Here is a 20,451-nt window from a genome sequence, read left to right as displayed (position 1 = left end):
TATTAGCTATTTCCAGCCTTAACATATTAGAATTATCACCCTGGGGCTGCCCAGGGAATGAAACTGGGAACTGACCCATACTCGCAATGAACACTGCTGACCGGGTCTTGGGGACCAACTACTCTGACTGGGCACAATTAGATTACTGGGGCACTGTGACGAACCCTGAGGGCCAACGTAGGGGGAGAGGGATACAATATGCTACAGGGGATTGGACGGGGTGATGGGAAATGGGGGGGGTCGTTCTGGCGGGTTCTGTGGGGAGGGGTGGCGAAAAATGTTATGACCTTTAACTGTTACTGTTATTTGCCATCTACTCACGATCTCTGATATGTTTGCATGTTTTCCTAATTGTTTGCTCTTACACAGGTTAAGTCTCATATGACTATACACACTTGGGCTGGGATTCGTCCGGAGCGGCACATTTCCTTGCTTACCGTACTCCGACACCTATACTACACCTATCCCGGCTCTGACTACAACCACGACTCTACACTTTCACTTGCGTGATTTTCTCGGCGGAGCCACAGGCCTGCGTACCCACTGATCGGGTTATCAGGGTAGCACCTGGTCACTCCGACCGAGACGCAAGTAAACCTCCTCTCTTGGAGGCTTCGGGGTACTCACCCCGCTGGGAACACCACCCAACGGGGCGGACTACACGGCTCACCCCCCATTTTATTTTATATAAGAATATCACTCACATTACCATACACATACTCTGATCCTATACACGGAACCACACACACTCCCGACTGCTCACATACCCCCTCCCACGGCCACGGTACACGTTCTATTTAGCAATTGATATTGCGGCACGGTACACACACGGACGTTTGACCATAACAGAACCCCGAAGGGACGTCCCCTATAGACGCGCACACCGCACGACCCACACGGGGCAACACATCGGGTACAGGGTTGACCTACCTGGCCCACGTAGTGGGCTAAGCTCCCGTCTCCATACGGCACATCCCTAGCTGTCTCACGCCCTCAACCACACCTTATGGCATACAACCGCACCCCTCTGTCCGTCTTGACTCTCAACTGCAGAGGTTTAAACTACCCGGAACGCCGCTCACAACTACTGAGGGACCTTCACAGCAGGCGCATAAAAATAGCAATGCTCTAGGAGACCCACTTTCAAGAAAGTGCTGCCCCCAAACTCCGGAATACACGCTTCCCGCTGAGTTACTGCAACAACCACCCGACGGCACGTCGAGCGGGGGTAGCGATCTTGATCGCCGCGGACCTGGGTTTCCGGGAACTAGACCGAATGACCGATGATCAGGGTCGCTTTCTCTTCTTGAAGGGAATGATCGTGGAGAGGATATACACACTAGTGTCCGTATACGCCCCCAACTCCAACCAGGCACTATTCTTACGGGGATGTTGAACAAACTGAGGGGTTTTTCGGAGGGTGCACTGATCGTTGGAGGAGACTTCAACGCCCCACTGGACCCCCTCCTAGACTCCTCCACAGGCCACAGTTGCATCCCCCAATATTGCATCAGATCTATCCGCAAAGCACTAGGGGACCTGTCGCTGGTGGACTGCTGGAGGGCACTTCATCCAGCCGACAAGGACTTCACTCACTACTCGGCACTCCATGACCGCTACTCTCGAATAGATTATGTATTCATTAAGCAAGATGGACTGACCCGATTGCGAAAGGCGACTATTGAACCCGCCACCTGGTCAGACCACGGACCGGTTAGAATCGACCTGGAATCCCCACTATTCAAGCCGGCAACATGGTCGTGGCGCCTGAACGAGTCCTTACTCCAAGACCCAAAGGTGAAAGGGGAGATAGCCCAGGCACTGGAAACATACTTCTTGGAAACGGAACACAAAAGATCACAACTCACTGAAACATATGGCGCATTGATGGAGGCTCGCCGTAATCTGACGGCCCTCATCACGAAGAGATACCACCGCTCCATTCAAAGATCAAAACATTTCTTTTACACACATGCGAACAAAGGTGGGAAATTCCTAGCCCGCCTTTTAAAAGGCGACACGCCGCGCACACAAGTGCGAAAATTACGCCTATCGTCTGGCAGAGTATCCTCTCACCCAGAAGACATAGCTGAAGAGTTCCAGGCCTACTACCGCTCTCTCTATAATCTACCTCAACCGGATGCCACGATACGGGACGGAGATATACCCCACGCCATACGTATGTACCTTCAAGACAATACACGGAAACATATAGACCCGACAACGGCATCTGCACTTGACGAACCGATAACCACAGAAGATCTTGCAGCGGCATTAAAAATCACAAAAACGGGACGTGCTCCGGGACCGGACGGATTCTCCACGGGATATTATAAACAATTCGCCCTGATACTGCTCCCTTGGCTGACAAAGGCTATCAATGCAGTGTCGGATGGAGGACGCTTTGGTGGGGAGTCCCTGACTGCAACCATAACGGTTTTGCTCAAACCTGGGAAGGACCCGGAACAATGCGGCAGCTACCGCCCGATCTCTCTGCTGAACGTGGACACAAAGCTGTTAACTAAGGTGCTAGCTACCAGGCTCCAACGGATTTTACCGTTCCTAGTCCATGCTGACCAAACGGGATTTATCCCAAGCCGGGAAGCCCGAGACAGCACGCTACGCCTTTTTTCCATATAACATCATGCGCGGAAATTCCAGAAACACCTTATGCTGCTGTCCACGGATGCAGAGAAAGCATTCGACCGGGTCAACTGGGATTACATGTTCCACACACTCCGGTGGATGGGCTTCGGGCAGAGAGTTATGACTTGGATTACGGCTCTATACAGCACGCCGAAAGCAACAGTCCGCGTTAACGGAGCATTAACCACAAGCTTCAGAATTGCGAATGGCACCAGACAGGGATGCCCCCTGTCACCACTCCTATTTGCGCTATCCCTAGAACCGTTATTACAGGCCATTCGGGACAGCCGTGACATCCGAGGCTATACGTGGCAGGGTACTGAGCATAAGGTAGCTGCGTATGCAGACGACCTCCTGTTCTTTGTTTCCCAGCCCCGGACCACTCTGCCATGCCTACTGTCCGAGATCGATAGATTTGGTCGACTCTCCGGGTTTAAACTAAATCTAGCGAAATGTGAAACACTGAACGTCACCATCCCAGCGAAGGAATACGAAGCCCTCGGTCCGCTCTTCCCATTCCGATGGTGCATGGGAGCCATGAAATACCTCGGCATCTGGATTACCACAAACCCCCAGGACATTTACCAACGTAATTTTGTGACATTACTACGTAACTGTCAGGGTACCTGAAGTCTCTACCTCTGAGAGAGGTAGAGACTTAGAAGTTTATCCGTCCAGAAGGGCTGTTTCCTCCGTCCCTCGCGGTCCTTCCGGTCATTTACAGGCCGCGAGGGATCCACTTCCTTTTGTAACACGACGCCCAGCAGTCGACGTCATGACGCCAACCTGGACCGACCTGTCACTCAATTGTCTGGAAACTAATCAGGACTCGTCGGAGGCGTTTCTACTCTCCTGAGCCAGGGTATTTAACAGTGCTTCTTCCATTTGCTCATTGCCCTGTCGTGGTTCTAGCCTGTCTAGTCACCCAGCGCTCTTGTATTCCAGTTATCCTTTTGGTTCCGACCCGGCTTGTTTGTATTACTCTGCTTATCTCTGTTACCCTTTGACTCGGCTTGTTCCTCGCTTACCTGTCTTCTCGTTCCCTCGACCTCGGCTTGCCTTTGACCATTCTCTCTATCTCCGTACGTTAGTCCGGCCATTCTAAGGTCCGGTATACGTACCTTTCTACTGTCTGTACTCTGCGTGTTGGATCCCTGTCCCGATCCTGACATTACGACAGGGCCAATGGATCCTGCAAGTACAAACAGTCAGCTTGGTCCTTCCGATCCTAGGTTTGAAGCCATGGAACACAGAATGGATCAGATGGCCCTAGCACTACAGGCATTATTATCTCGTGCTAATAACCCACCAGAGGAGACGCGTACTACTTCTATTTCCCCTGTGAGTTCAGGCCTAGAGGTAGCCACTGTAGGTGCCTCTTCCCGTATTACCCCACCAGTACGTTATGGTGGTTCACCTGAGAAGTGTCGTGGTTTTTTAAACCAGATCAGTATCCACTTTGAATTACAACCTCGCTCCTATCCTACAGATAGGGCGAAGGTTGGATTTATTATCACCTTACTCATTGAGAGAGCTCTGAGATGGGCCAACCCATTATGGGAGAATGATAACCCGTTAGTATATAATTATAATGCCTTTGTAGCTGCCTTTAGAAGAACTTTTGACCCTCCTGGTAGAAAGGTCAATGCAGCTAGATTACTTTTGCGCCTGAGACAAGAGAACCGAACACTTGTGGATTATGCACTAGAGTTCAGGTCTTTGGCGGCAGAAGTTAAGTGGAATGAGCAGGCTTATATAGATGTATTTTTGAACGGGCTATCAGATGTAATCCTTGACGAGGTTGCTACTAGAGAGCTTCCTGAAAATTTGGAGGATTTAATTTCGTTCATTTCTCGTATTGATGAGCGTTTAAGAGAGAGACAGAACACTCGAGAGAGGAACTTTAGACCTTCCTTTAAATTAGCTCCCGCATTTCAAAGTCCTGATTCCACTACCTCACTGTTTCCTGAACCTATGCAGATAGGCAATACTCGCCTCTCAGAAGAGGAGAGACAGTACAGGAGAAGGGAGGGATTGTGTATGTATTGTGGAGTCAGAGGTCACTTACGCCTGAATTGTCCTAATCGTTCGGGAAACGCCCGCACCTAAGTTTCTCTAGAGGACAGGCCTTGGGTGTTTCTATTTTGTCCTCTACTCATAACTATAAAGATCACAGGCTTCTGCTACCAGTTTCTTTAACTTGGGAGAAGGGAGTACTAAAGACCATGGCTTTGATAGATTCCGGAGCTGCTGAGAATTTTATCGACCAGGTCTTTGCTACTAAACACACTATCCCATCCCAGTTAAGGGATACACCCTTGGCCGTTGAGGCCATAGATGGTAGACCTTTACTTGAGCCTGTTATCTTTCGTGAAACCATACCCGTTAACTTAACTGTTGGTATCTTACACGAGGAAAACTTATCGCTTATGCTTATTTCGTCCCCTTCTGTTCCCATAGTCCTGGGTTACCCATGGTTAAAGAGACATAACCCTATTATTGATTGGGAGTTAGGGGAGATACTCTCATGGGGCCAGGGTTGCCAGGAGAGGTGTTTACGGAGGGTTTCTCCATTGGGTGTAATTAACACCAGGTAGTTCTACCCAGTCTACAGATTTACAGATACCGCCTCTGTACCTGGATTTAAAAGCAGTATTCGACAAAAGGAATGCTGATACTCTACCTCCACACAGGACTTTTGATTGTAAAATTAATCTACTACCTGGTACCATGCCTCCGAGGGGCAATGTATATCCTCTATCCACCAAAGAGAATTCAGTTCTAGAGGAATATATTCGGGAGAATCTAGAGAAAGGATTCATTAGGAGATCTTCTTCTCCTGCCGGGGCTGGTTTTTTTTTTTTGTTAAAAAGAAGGATGGTTCTCTAAGACCTTGCATTGATTACCGAGGTTTGAATAAAATAACCATCAGAAATGCCTATCCGATTCCCTTGATTACCGAGCTGTTTGATCGCCTAAAGGGCTCTAAAATTTTCACCAAGTTGGATCTCAGAGGGGCATATAACTTGGTGAGAATCCAGCAAGGACACGAGTGGATGACAGCGTTCAATACCCGTTATGGGCATTATGAATACACAGTCATGCCTTTTGGTCTTTGTAACGCACCGGCAGTATTTCAGGATTTGATTAATGAAGTTCTCAGGGAATTTCAACATGATTGTGTTATTGTGTACCTGGACGACATACTTATACACTCTAGAGAGATTGAGACCCACCACAGACAAGTCAGAAAGGTATTACACAAACTTCTTCAACATGGGTTATACTGCAAATTGGAGAAATGTAGTTTTGACCAGTCTCAGATAGACTTTCTTGGTTACGTGATTTCTGGGGAAGGCTTTAACCCCTTAAGGACCAGACTTCTGGAATAAAAGGGAATCATGACATGTCACACATGTCATGTGTCCTTAAGGGGTTAAGATGGATCCCGACAAACTCCAGTCTATTTTAGATTGGCCATTGCCTAAGGGACTCAAGGCTATTCAGAGGTTTATTGGTTTCTCCAATTATTATAGGCGCTTCATTAAGGGATACTCTTCTATTATTGCGCCTATTACCAATATGACCAGACAGGGGGCTGACACTAAGACTTGGTCTACTGAAGCTCTCGTTGCTTTCAAGACTCTCAAGGAACTTTTTGCCTCTGCTCCAATTTTAGTCGACCCTGATACGACTCTGCCGTTCCTACTCGAGGTCGATGCCTCTGAGACAGGCGTAGGTGCTATTCTCTCACAAAGGTTAGGGGTGGACAAACCACTACACCCTTGTGGTTTTTTTTCCAAGAAACTGTCTGGCCCTGAGAGCAGATATGACATCGGTGACAGGGAATTATTAGCGGTCATTATGGCTTTAAAGGAGTGGAGACATTTATTGGAGGGGACCTTACATCCTGTTACCATTTTAACGGATCACAAGAACTTGTCCTATATTGGGGAGGCTAAGCGACTGTCCGCCAGACAAGCTCGTTGGTCCTTATTCCTGACCCACTTCAATTATGTGCTTACTTATAGACCTGTTTCTAAGAACTCTAAAGCCGATGCTTTGTCTCGCCAATATGAACCTTCTACTATATCTGAACCTGTTCTTTCCTCTATAGTTCCGAAATGCAATATTATCGCTAACACGAATCTCAGGATTCACTCTCCGTTACTTGCCGAGATCTTAAAGCTGCAACATCTAGCCCCTAAACAGACTCCCGGGGGTCGACATTTCGTTCCTCCTGCTCTTCAACTGGAACTGTTACAATGTTTCCACAACAACAAGGTGGCTGGACATCCTGGCATTCGCAAGACGTGTGCTTTGATCTCTAAAGACTTCTGGTGGCCTGCTTTACGTAGGGATATCAATGATTTCATCGGTGCGTGTGAGGTTTGTACTAAGACCAAGCAACCTCATACGCTTCCATGTGGATTTCTGCATCCCTTAGAGGTTCCAGAAAAGCCGTGGTCCTGTTTGGCTATGGACTTTATTGTCGATTTACCTATATCTAAAAAACAGACTGTTATCCTCACCGTGGTTGACAGATTCACCAAGATGGCTCACTTCGTTCCTCTGCCCAAACTTCCGTCTTCTCCCGAGTTGGCAGAGATATTCGCAAGGGAGATTTTTCGTTTACATGGGATACCCTCCCAAATTGTATCTGACAGAGGTTCCCAATTTGTTTCTCGTTTTTGGAGATCCTTCTGCTCTCAACTGGGTATCAAATTGAATTTCTCTTCCGCCTATCATCCTCAGTCTAACGGAGCTGCTGAACGCACCAACCAAAAGATTGAACAATATTTACGTTGTTTTGTTTCCTAACACCAGGACGATTGGGTCGGTTTGATTCCTTGGGCGGAGTTCGCGCACAACAATCTCGTTTGTGATTCTACTCATTCAAGCCCCTTCTTCATGAATTATGGCTTTCATCCATCCATTCTTCCCTCGGTTTCTCCTTCCCAAGGGGTACCGTCGGTTGATGTTCATGTTGCCAATTTGAGGAAGTTGTGGGATCAGACTCGACAAATTCTTCTGCACAATTCTATGCTGGTTAAGAAACACGCTGATAAACGTAGAAGGTCGGCTCCGGTTTTTGTTCCAGGCGATAGAGTATGGTTGAGTACTAGAAACATTCGTTTAAAAGTGCCTTCCATGAAGTTCGCTCCTCGTTATATTGGACCTTACAGGGTTCTGACTCGAATTAACCCAGTTGCGTATCGTCCAGCTCTCCCATCTGCCTTACGCATCCCTAACTCCTTTCATGTTTCATTGCTGAAACCGCTAGTCTGCAACAGATTTTCCTCCACGGTATCCTCACCTCGCTCTGTTCAGGTGGAGGGTCAGGAGGAGTATGAGGTCAACTCTATCATCGATTCTCGAATCTCCCGGGGGAGAGTACAATATCTGATCGACTGGAAAGGATATGGTCCTGAGGAGAGGAGTTGGGTACCTCAAGAGGATGTTCATGCTCCTCGCCTCCGCAGGGCGTTTCACTCCCGCTTCCCATCTCGTCCCGGTTCCTTCCGCCCGGTGGGCGTATCTGAGAGGGGGGGTACTGTCAGGGTACCTGAAGTCTCTACCTCTGAGAGAGGTAGAGACTTAGAAGTTTATCCGTCCAGAAGGGCTGTTTCCTCCGTCCCTCGCGGTCCTTCCGGTCATTTACACGCCGGAAGGGATCCACTTCCTTTTGTAACACGACGCCCAGCAGTCGACGTCATGACGCCAACCCGGACCGACCTGTCACTCAATTGTCTGGAAACTAATCAGGACTCGTCGGAGGCGTGTCTACTCTCCTGAGCCAGGGTATTTAACAGTGCTTCTTCCATTTGCTCATTGCCCTGTCGTGATTCTAGCCTGTCTAGTCACCCAGCGCTCTTGTATTCCAGTTATCCTTTTGGTTCCGACCCGGCTTGTTTGTATTACTCTGCTTATCTCTGTTACCCTTTGACTCGGCTTGTTCCTCGCTTACCTGTCTTCTCGTTCCCTCGACCTCGGCTTGCCTTTGACCATTCTCTCTATCTCCGTACGTTAGTCCGGCCATTCTAAGGTCCGGTATACGTACCTTTCTACTGTCTGTACTCTGCGTGTTGGATCCCTGTCCCGATCCTGACAGTAACATTGCGACAGACCTGACACGGTGGTCCTACCCACACATCACCTGGCATGGCCGCATCGCAGTCCTGAAAATGGATATCCTCCCAAGAGTTCTCTACCTGTTTCAAACCATACCAACGGCCCTGCCGACACTATTCTTTTCGACTCTGAAATCGGCAGTCATAAAATATGTCTGGAGAGGGGACCGATCCAGGCTGCGACACGATATACTCTGTATGCCTAGAAACAGGGGAGGTCTAGCCCTACCAGATTTTAGGAAATATCACCAAGCTGCGACGTTACAACGAATCCTGGAATGGCATGAATCGGACACCACCAAACAATGGGTCACACTAGACAAGGAGGGAGATGCGGCGAAACTCAAGGCGGCAGTCTGGATGAGACGAACAACTAGAGGCAGCAGACGACATGAGGAAGGACCTGTGGCACAGACGCTACTCTCCTGGGAAAACATCAGGGAACTGCCACAGGTCTCTCCATCCCCCTGCCCCCTGCTCCCGATCCCGCACAACCCCAACATCGGAGGTGGATTACCAACGGAGACTTGGGCATTCCTAGGCGAAGCAGACTATATACCGATATACAAGGTTACACACGATGGCAATCTAAAGACTCTGGAGGCACTGCTGGAGACGTGACCACGATCTTTGATGGCAACCTTTAGATATATGCAACTACGACACTACTATAACTCACTCCCTCACTGGGAAAAGCTACACAGGGACCTGACACGATTCGAGACCCTCTGCCTTCGTGGCGCATCACTCGGAAATACCATCTCGCACCTCTATCAGTACTTACTAACTGATCCGACCTCGGACAACAACGCCTTTAAACATAGATGGGAACGAGCTATGGGCACGACATTCACCTCCACGCAATGGGACAAAGCCTTGATCTGGCAACACAAAAGCTCACCTAGCTCCCATTATCAAGAGGTAAATTATAAGCTACTTTCCATGTGGTATAGAACCCCAGCAATGCTCCACTGCATATTTCCCAATACCTCACCAACGTGCTGGAGATGCCAGGAGGACAGAGGGACCCTCATACACATCTGGTGGGAGTGTTCGCATATCGTCCCATATTGGGACCAGATCAAATCCGACATTCAACAGATTCTGGGGACTGGCATAGTCAAACAGATCTCGGCTATTACGCAACAGGCAGCAACCTGAGGAAGCCCCGGGGAACGATTTAATGCCCAATCCAGGACTTACCCCGACTTAATAATCAGGAACATCGGGCTAACCACTGGACCGACAAGCCACGAGACGTACCCAACTTAGGTAACTCAAAGTCTAACATAAGAACGTGTACGGTGGCAGGTGGACTCCCCCCCCCCCTCCCCTCTACCACACACGCATACAACACCCTCCTACTTCCCTCCCGAACATATCAATCTCTGAACTACCCCCTCCCTGACCAAGCATGGCAGATCATATAAATGCATCTCATACCCGTTAACCCAGACACACGGGACCATGTCGACAATACTCTGCACTGGGGACTAGACCCGGACACTACACTACATGATAGAACCCAGACTAAGACTACCGCCAAAGAAGGGCCATGACCCACATCAACCACTCATAACGGCCTCCACAGGCCATGAGAGACCCAATTCCCCTGTCTCCCCCCCCACCAGCCCCACACAACATTGGGGTCACAACACACCATGATACATACCTGCTACCCTGCAGGACTCACCATACAACCCCACTCACCACCTCAAGCACCTACCATAAGACAATAGTAATGTGAAAGAATATCACACTCTTCAAAGATTTACACACCCTACCACGCCCGCAGTTTCATGTATACTAAATAGATGTATATATACATAGGGATCCTTACAATATTCACACAAAGCTTTAACTTGAAGGAAACAACTACGGTTTATGTTTATTATCACCGGATGTAAGCAGACATTGCATGGTACTAAGAAAAGTATATAAATAAGCCCAACATATGTATTTGCACTGTTTCTCTGTTATACCTGTTTTATATAACTATGTTGAGAAGGGCCTGCATGCCCAAAATGTGCTCCATCATCTTGACAAAACCCAAATAAAAAGATTAAACAAAAAAAAAAAAACATATTAGAATTATCTTCCAGATCTTGTTTTAATTTCAAATATAGAGCTTCCAAAGCTCCATTAAGTGTTTGCTGTGTGGTATATTGGGGATTTGCCGAAAAGGAATCTGGGATTAATGGAGCTGATTATCTGCGATCTCCCAGAGATGATCTTTTGGTTAGTGATCGCTCTTGAGATTTAGGTGAATAGAAAGAATTTATATTTTTATTTTTCTCCCTATTAGCCATTGTTACTTTATCTTTATCTTTATCTCTTTTGGGAGACATTACTGCTTTCCTTTCCCTTCTGTTTTCCTTTAAGGCAACGCCCAGAGGTAAATAATAATAACAGCAGTTTTAACTAAGGAGAGTATTTAATTGCAATCCTGTTCTCCTTAAGTCAGCGCCCAGAGGTAAGTATTATTGAGAGCAGTTTTAACTAGGGAGAGTATTTAATTGCAATCCTGTTCTCCTTTAAGGCAGCGCCCAGAGAGTGTTTGATTACTATCCAAATTTCAAACCTCTCAGATAAATGGAGCCTTATTTAGGTATAAATTTCTGCCTTCCCAAAACATAAAAAAATAAAAAAAAATAAAGCAATTTAAATCAATCTATCGATCTGTCTCACCATTGAAACTGTTGCAATTATGGCTCTCTCACAAAATTTGTATGAATCTGTCTCACTATTGAGAACAGTTAGAAATGAGGCTCTCTCACAGCAACAGGATGCTAAGTTCAGCATATAATATACAATATCAAAATCTTTGCTATTTAATTGCAGACAGTTTCCTTCCTCCAACTCTCCTGCTATATTTTCGTTCCAATTCCCAGCAGTCCTCTCAATTAGTATCCCCTCTGCAATCAGAACTCCATTTGCAGCGTTTAAACATTAGACAAAAATGTCCCCAATAGTCTTTGTGGCTTTTGAAATATTTGCAGCACAAATGTATAGTTTAAGAGCTCCCCTATACCTTAGACCGTAGGCAGTTCGGCAATCAGTGTTCAACAAACAGCAAAAACAGACGGCATACCGCTTGCGTCTTCATCATGCTGCAGCATTAAATCTCGGCATTTCGCTGCTCTTATGTACTAGACGCAGTTTCTCCTCCTCACACCAGAGTCTCTCAGCCGCGGGAGCGTGCGCAATCACGTGTCACGTCATCACCCCGCCGCCCAGCCCCAATTTATATATTTTAACACTTCCGGAATAGAGCTCTCTGACTCTTCAAGGATCAGTAGTATATCATCCGCATAGATATTTAATTTCAACTGCCCCAATGAATATCTATAACCTATAATTTATGTATTTTGTCTTATAGCAATGGGTAAAGGTTCTAATACTAATGTGTATAACAATGTGGATAGGGGGCATCCCTGCCTTGTCCCGTTGTTGATGTTGAACATTTGAGAGGTAAATCCAGATCCCATGAATTTTTGCCTGTGGAGAGTCATAGAGAGCAGATAGCACTTTTAGAATTGGACCTGTAAGTCCAAATTGTTTTAATGTAGCTTGCATAAAGGCTCACCCTACCCTATCAAACGCCTTCTCTGCATCTATTGCTATTAGCATGAGTGGGATCCCTTTAGTCTCTGTTGCCTCCAAAATGTCTATTACTTTCCGGATATTGTTAACTGATGACCGACCTCGAATAAAACCAATAAGATCTGGTAGGAAAACTTTCAGTCGTTCCGCAAGAATCGACGAGAATATTTTGATTTCTGTGTTTATCAATTAAATCGGTCTAAAATTACTTAACAGTTCTGGATCTTTATCTGGTTTTGGAATTGGAACAATATTTGGTCTCAATAACTCTCCAGGGCATCTTCCTGTATTTATCATGTAATAAAAATATTTGTGAGTTCTTCTTTTAATTGATCTTTCATAGTTTTATAAAATGTATTCGTAAAGCCTTCTGGGCCCAGGGCAGTTTTTTCTTTAAGCTTATCTATTGCTTTAATAACTTCTGTTTCTGATATAGGTTATTTTATTGTTTCTAATTGGTCGGGCAGAATTTTGGTAATCTTTATATTTTCAAAGCCACTAGTCGTACCAAAGTTACTTTCACCTGCATAGCATGATCACCTAAAAAGGCCACACCCGACTTTACAATTGGCCTTTTACATTGATTGAAGTTTGTGGTCTGATCCTACAAGACTTCTGATTCTGGCTCCAACTGTAAAATCCTACTAAACTCTGAATAATATTGAAACAACCTGATTAATCCTTTTCAACCTGCTACATTCCAAAACTGTTTACTATCCATATGCTTGGAGAAAACCTGCTTTCTATCCATACGCTTGGAGATAACATGATCTTCAAATTCTACCTGCATTATTCAATACTGGACTTTGATTTATTTTTGCTTTGTTGCTACCTTACCGAAAATTACTTAAACCAAAGTGGATATTACAAACATCCTTGATAATTACAATTATCCTAAAGGACCCTGATACATCTATCCAAAACCTGCTGTACATCTCCAAACCGAAGAGGTTGATTTACTAAACGTCTAACTTATCTATATTACTTTATTCCTTTATATTTGTTTATTTCTGACTAGTTGTATTTTGTTTTACCTGTAACCTATAAATTTCAGTTATAGGTTTTCTTCTCTATACTTACCTGTCATATCTCTTCTATATTATCCTGTTACTGAATAACCTGCCTGGGGCATATTGCCTAAATCTTATATTTCTGTAATCTGCTGCTAATTTATCTATAATTTCGTTTATAGGTTCTTATCAATACCTAGAATTTCATTTATAGGTTCTCATTCTTACTACTGCCTAAATATCTTATAGGTTCTTCTTCTACCTATTTCCTATTAACCTGACTAGGACTTATTGCCTAAATCTATATTTTATTAGCCCACAGAATACCTATAATTTCATTTTTAGGTTCTTTTTTTTTCTCCATTTGTCTTTATTATTTCACTTCCTTTAAGTCTTGCTACTCTTATTGTTTTCAAGACAAATCATGTCTAAGATCACAAATAAAGAACCTAAAGTTGATCCCAGTTTCAGTCTAATATCCAACCTGATCAGAAGCATGACAATTAAAAACCAAAAACACTAACAGAGAAAAATAAATTTGGATCAAAAATTTTAAATTCATCACTTCCTCCCAGTCGATGATGCTCTGTGTTATAGATATAGATACACGTCACTATTCTTGCTGTGTTCGAACATCAGTGTCATCACTTTCCCTCCCAAGCATCTTCACACTGCTTTGCTTCTAAATTACTCTCTCTCCAGCTTCTATTCAGCCTCCTTCTCAGCTTTGGTCAGGTTACTTCATCTTCCCCAGGCACTAATCACGTCTCCATTCAAGAAACACAAATGATGTTTTTTGTATAGCATGTAGGGCTTCCCAAAACTTTTTTAGCAGCAGCAGCAGCAGCAGCAGCAGGAATAGTAGCTTTGCCACTAAGACTCATACTAGTCCACCATTTAGAAAACAGGAAATGGAAACAAACAAGAGCAGTATGGTAGGATGTCCCAGTAGAAAGCTGCACCATTAGGTATGAAGAAGGTGCTTACTGACTCCATTCGCAGGAGGAAATCTACTAGCTTCACAATAGCATCTATTGCTTAAACAAGCGTTGCCTTCTGTGATTTATGGTTGAAGCTAGGGCTCTGTTAAACAAGTCCCAATGATATTCACTATTCCATGAAGGGCCCCCCAAAGTCAACGAAGGGAGATCTCAGCAGAGTCCAGTTTACTGGTGCCATCAGAGACAACCTTTACTGAAGAGTTAGAGCCGAGTACCAAAGTAGCGTGCTCAATGTCTGATGTTAGTGGTGGGGATGAATCTGGTGATGATATCTCTCTTTCCCCCACCACTGCAGACCTACTTTGTTTAACTCTAGCCGAGGAAAAACTCGACCAAGAACCAGAGGAATTACAAGTGGAGAGTCTGGAGAGGACAGACAGCAGTCAACTGGTATTTTCTTCAGCTAGTGTGCACTCGCCTTCAGCATATTCTCCCCGTTGTCTAAGTCCAAATCAGCTCCTACAATTGAAACAGCTGAAACATCATATGCTACCAGCAGTCATTGGTACTACTTGTGGGCCTAGCTGACCCTAGGATGGTGACTCTTGTGTTTTGGACATGTTAGTCCAACTATCCTGAGGCTGAATTTGGGCAGATTAGATGGGCTCAATGGTTCTTTTCTGCTGTCACATTCTATGTTTCTATGTTTAATACTGCTCCTTATAATCATGGTGGTGGTGGCAGAGGTGTGAGCAGTCATGGAAGAGGTGTTAAGAAGTTGACACTATTATACTCCCTTAATTAAGTTTTTCGGACTAGAACATACCATCAATGATTGATATATTTGTATTATTAATATAAATAGGCATATGGCAGGCCCTTACCTCTAAGTTTCAGGCATTCCAACAGTCCCAATTTTGATGTAACAGTCCCAATGTTAGGGTGCCATTTGAGTGCCCAGTCCCGCAGTCTATCTAAATCCCTCTGCAGCAAAGTAATATCTTGACCACATTGTATTACTTTATAGAGTTTTGTGCCATCTGCAACCACTGAAACATGGCTTTCAATGCTTTTAAAAGATCATTTATAAACATGTTAAATGAAAGGGGTTGAAATACTTATTTTTATTATGACATACATCTAATTGGTATTTTATTTTTGTTGTGTCTACTGAGTTTTGATGATTTTTCTACAATGCAATTCCCTTTGCAATATATTTTTTTTTTGAAATCTTATTTTTTTTTCCTTTCAATTGTTTTAGACATTTAACGAATTGCAATACTTCTATTAATAATTTGTACTTCTACAGTCAATATTCAATTCATATAAATTTTACGTATAAAATGAAGGCCTCTTTAAAATATAGAATTTAACATTACGTAACTAATAGTACATATATTATACCAATTTTCAATATAACACAAGACAAAACATTGCAGCAAAATAGGACATTTTGAAAATTCTCCTTAAGTAGGGTAGGAGGAGCTTTAGATATGGCTTATATATTTTCAATGTTCAAGGTATACACAGTTGGTTGGTATTGCTTTTGATTAATAGAGATTTACTTATCTAGTATTTTCTGTGTTAATCAGTTCGAAACATTTCATCCAGACAGATACTTTTTTACTTAATTTTTGTTTACTCAACATCAACTCCAATTTTAACTGAAACTCGAGTTGGTTTTTTACTTTCTTCCAAGGGACCTCTAAATCTTTTTTCCACCATCTCGTCACAACTATTTTAGCAGCTAAAAAAAGATGTATGAGAATTGCTTTTAATTCATACGCCATAGGTGGCCAATCTAAATGTAGCAAAACGACCTCTGGGGAAATTTTCAACTCGAGTTTTAGATTTTTAGATATAAACTTTTGTGTTGACAACCAAAGATTTCTTAATTTATAACAATCCCACCAGATATGTCTAAAATTACCTCTTACATATCTACATCTCCAGCAAACTGGATTAGTTGAGGGACATATTTTATTTAATTTATCCGGTACCAAGTACCATCTGTTTAGAACTTTAAAGTGTGTTTAATGAATGTATATTCTTCATGACGTCCATCATTGAAGAACCCCATTGTTTCATATTGATATCGATATTTAAATATTTTTTCCATGCAAATATAGCTGTTGGATTTATATCCTTGACACTTGCTTTAGAAAGAGGTTTATTAATTTTTTTTGAAGTAAATAGTAAATCAATCAGATTGCTCAAATTAGATTTTGATGTAATTAAATGTGTAGTCATGTAGCTTTTAAGTCTTAAAAAATTAAACAACTCCCTAGATGGAAGGTTATATGCACATGTTATTTGAGCGCCCTATGCAATATTTTTGTTTATAATTACTGAGGAGTGGATTCCCTTAAATTTTAATGTGGGATTGGCAAGCTTTAACAAACGGAAAGTAAAGCCTGGCTTTCCAAAATAGTGTTCCTGTAAAATAAATAAATTAAAAAAAATTAAAAAATAATGAATGAATTTGTATCTGCATCACTGAGCTAATACAGTTATTCCAAACTAAATATTTTGAAGTAAAAAATAAAATTAAAATAAAAGCAACAGAACTGAAGTACTCTAGAGCAAATACAAAATCGGAGGGATTTTTTTAAAATACTGAACTGCTCCTTCTTTTAATGGGTTCACTGGGCCTGAAAAAGGACAACCTGTATCTGAAATCTTATGAGCGTCAAGTCATCCGCTGTAATAACACTTCAATATCAAGTTAAAGATTAACTATATTTAGAGAGAAAAGCAAATACTGAACACGAAACTCAGGTTATACCTGCTATTACCTGCTATTAGCCATTTATTCTGACTCACAGCCTCCATACACAAAAAACGTTGACATGATAGTGTTTCCTATTTAATGGTTATCTGTAAGGAAGGAAATGAATTTGAACCATTAATTCATAGAAGAATCATTGCTTTACTTAGCAGAACGGATATTGCATGCCCTGCTTTAAAAAGACACCTTAACTCTTCTCTGAGAGATACTGAAACACTTGTTAAGTTGTATCCTACACCAGAAATGATACAATGAAATTAAGTGTACATAGTTTATAATAGTATTTAGGATCTGAGATTAGGGCTGTGAACCCGGCACCAGGTGCCGCGGCCCAGTCCAGCCATGGTTACTGGATAGAAGAGGTTGTGAGATGGGTAGCTTAGGGGAAATGATGACTGAGTGTGGGATAGCCACACCAATGGTTTAGCATAATTTAAGGGTAAAGGAGCAGACTTTTAGAGGCTCACAGGGATTGGGCACAGACTACAAATAAATAGGCAGAATCTCATAGTGTCAGGTTGAATAAAGAGAATCTCTACAAGTTTAATATTCATGATGATGTTTCATGTATTGAATGCACAAATGCACAATATATTACATTTGCTTATCTTAAATTTAGAAATGACTACTATACTTGGTTATACCCAACTTGTATCCTAGTCTCACCCTGCATATCAAATAAACCCTTTGGTTTATACATTACTTTGCAAAAATCTTTAAAAGTATATTTGACTACACTGTGGATCCACTTATTAATCTGCCTTTTATTCTCTATCATTCTATTGTGTATGATTATTCTTTGGCAGGGCCGGATTAAGAGCCCAGTGGGCCTGGTGCTGATAATTATGATGGGCCTAATTACAAAATCATATTGACCAAAAACACTAAAACAGTCCTACCTCCTAAGCGTCATGTATCTGATGGAGATGATGCTGTAGGGAAACTCATAGGATGCAACTATGAGAAAACACATACCCTTTGCTAATCTCATGCTTTCATCTTTCAAGTAAACCCATACCCCCTAACAGCAGTGTCCAGTAAAGCAGGAAGTCTATGGATGCGGTAAAAGGGTGGGCTACTGACACAAATCACATAACCAGAACGTCCGAAAGGGCGAACATACACAAAAAGGGGGAATGTCTGTGTCCCTATGTCTCCCAGTCCCTTAGTGTTTGTGTCCTCATGTCTCCCAGTGTCCCCATGTCACTAGGGGACATTGAGAGACATTGGGACACTGGGAGACATGGGGACACAGATACTAGGGAACACTGGGAGACCTGGGAAATCTGAGACTCTTGGGGACACTGGGTGACAGACACGAGGGGACACAGGGAGACATGGGGCACTGAAATACTGTGATATATAGGGGACACTGGAGACTTGATAAAAACCTGGGTACAGGTCAAAATGTTGTGGTGTCCAATAAACCTGCTTAAAGCTATCACAGTGAGTGCCTGAGATTTTTTTCTTTTATACTAGGGGACACTGAGACACTACGGGCACAGAGACACTACGGGCACAGAGACACTACGGGCACAGAGACACTACGGGCACAGAGACACTACGGGCACAGAGACACTACGGGCACAGAGACACTACGGGCACTGAGAGACATGGGGCACTGAGACACTGATACATAGGGGACACTGATACATAGGGGACATTGGAGACTTGATAAAGACCTGGGTACAGGTCGAAACGTTGCGGTGTCCAATAAACCTGCCTAAATCTATCACATTGAGTGCCTGAGATTTTTTCTTTTATACTAGGGGACACTGAGACACTAGGAGACATGGGGACACAGAGACATTGGGAGACTAGGGGACTTTGGGAGTCTAGGGAACACTGAGACACTAGGGACACTGGCACACTACAGACACTGAGAGACACCAGGGACACATGGCGATACTGAGATACTAGGGACACTGGCTGGGAGACATGGGAACACTGCCATGTCTCCTATGTCTCAGTCGCCCAGTGTCCCCATGTCTCCCTGTGTCTCCATGCCTCTCAGTGTCCCCATGTCGCCCAGTGTCCCCTAGTGTTTGTATCCCCATGTCTCCCAGTGTCCCTTAGAGTCTGTGTCCTCATGTCTCCATGTGTCCTGATGTCACTAGGACACTAGGGGACACTTAGAGACATGGGGACACTGGGAGACATGGGGACACTGAGACACTAGGGACAGTGGCTGGGAGACATGGGGACACAGACTAGGGGCCACTGGGAGACATGGGGCCACTGTGTCCCTAGTGTCTCAGGGTCATGGGCATCCCAATGGGGGGGTAAAGGGGGTACTTGGCCCCCCCGGATTTTTCAGCTTGTGCTGCTATTTTTCGTTTTAGTGTGAGAATACAGTGCAATACCAGCGCTGGCCAGTAGGTGGCGCTGTGAATGGAGAAAGGCAGGAAGCTACAGCTTATCCCTGCCTCTCTCTCATGACTGAAACCGCAGGGGAGCAGCACAGAGGCAGCCTACAGAGCAGGTAAGTGAGGGATGGGGGGTGGGGGAGACCGCATAGAGGAAGGTAAAGTAGAAGGAGCAGAAAGGTTCTGCAAGGGGCAGGAGGGGCCAGCAAGGAATAGAAAGGGGCAGCAAGAAGCAGGAAGGGGTCGAAAGGTTTTCAAGGAACAGGAGGGTAAAGTAGAAGGAGCAGCAAGGAGCAGGAGGGGTCAGCAAGGAGCAGAAAGGGTCTGCAAGAGGCAGGAGGGGTCAGCAAGGAATAGGAAGAGGCAGCAGGAAGGGGTAGGGACGGTCTGCAAGGAGTAGGAAGGGTCTGCATGGAGCAAGAGGGGTCAGCAAGGAGTAGGAAGAGGCAGCAAGGAGCAGGAAGGGGCAGCAAGGAGCAGGAAGGGGCAGCAAGGAGCAGGAAGGGACAGCAAGGAGCAGGAAGGGACAGCAAGGAGCAGGAAGGGGCAGCAAGGAGCAGGAAGGGGCAGCAAGGAGCAGGAAGGGGCAGCAAGGAGTAGGAAGAGGCAGCAAGGAGTAGGAAGAGGGAGCAGGGAGGGTCTGCAAGGAGCAGGAAGGGGCAGCAAGGAGCAGGAAGGGGCAGGAAGAATCAGAAGGAACAGAAAGGATCAGCAAGGGGCTGCAAGAAGCTGGAAGGGGCAGAAAGAAGCAGGAAGGGCAGTAAGAAGCAGGAAGGGTATGCAAGAAGCAGGAAGGGCCATCAAGAAGCAGGAAGGGCCATCAAGGAGCAGAAAGGGATCAGAAAGAGAGCAGAAGGGCGCAAAATAAGCAGAAAGTAGCAGAAAGGTAAAGGAGCAGAAGGAGCCTCAGAAGGCAAAGAAGACTGTGTCAAATGAAGGAGAAGAAAATGAGATTGGATCACTTCA

Source organism: Pelobates fuscus, chromosome 5 (assembly GCF_036172605.1).
Source record: "Pelobates fuscus isolate aPelFus1 chromosome 5, aPelFus1.pri, whole genome shotgun sequence".
NCBI classification, from domain to species: domain Eukaryota; kingdom Metazoa; phylum Chordata; class Amphibia; order Anura; family Pelobatidae; genus Pelobates; species Pelobates fuscus.
The sequence above is the reverse complement of the archived record's forward strand: the minus strand, read 5'-3'. Positions refer to the sequence as shown.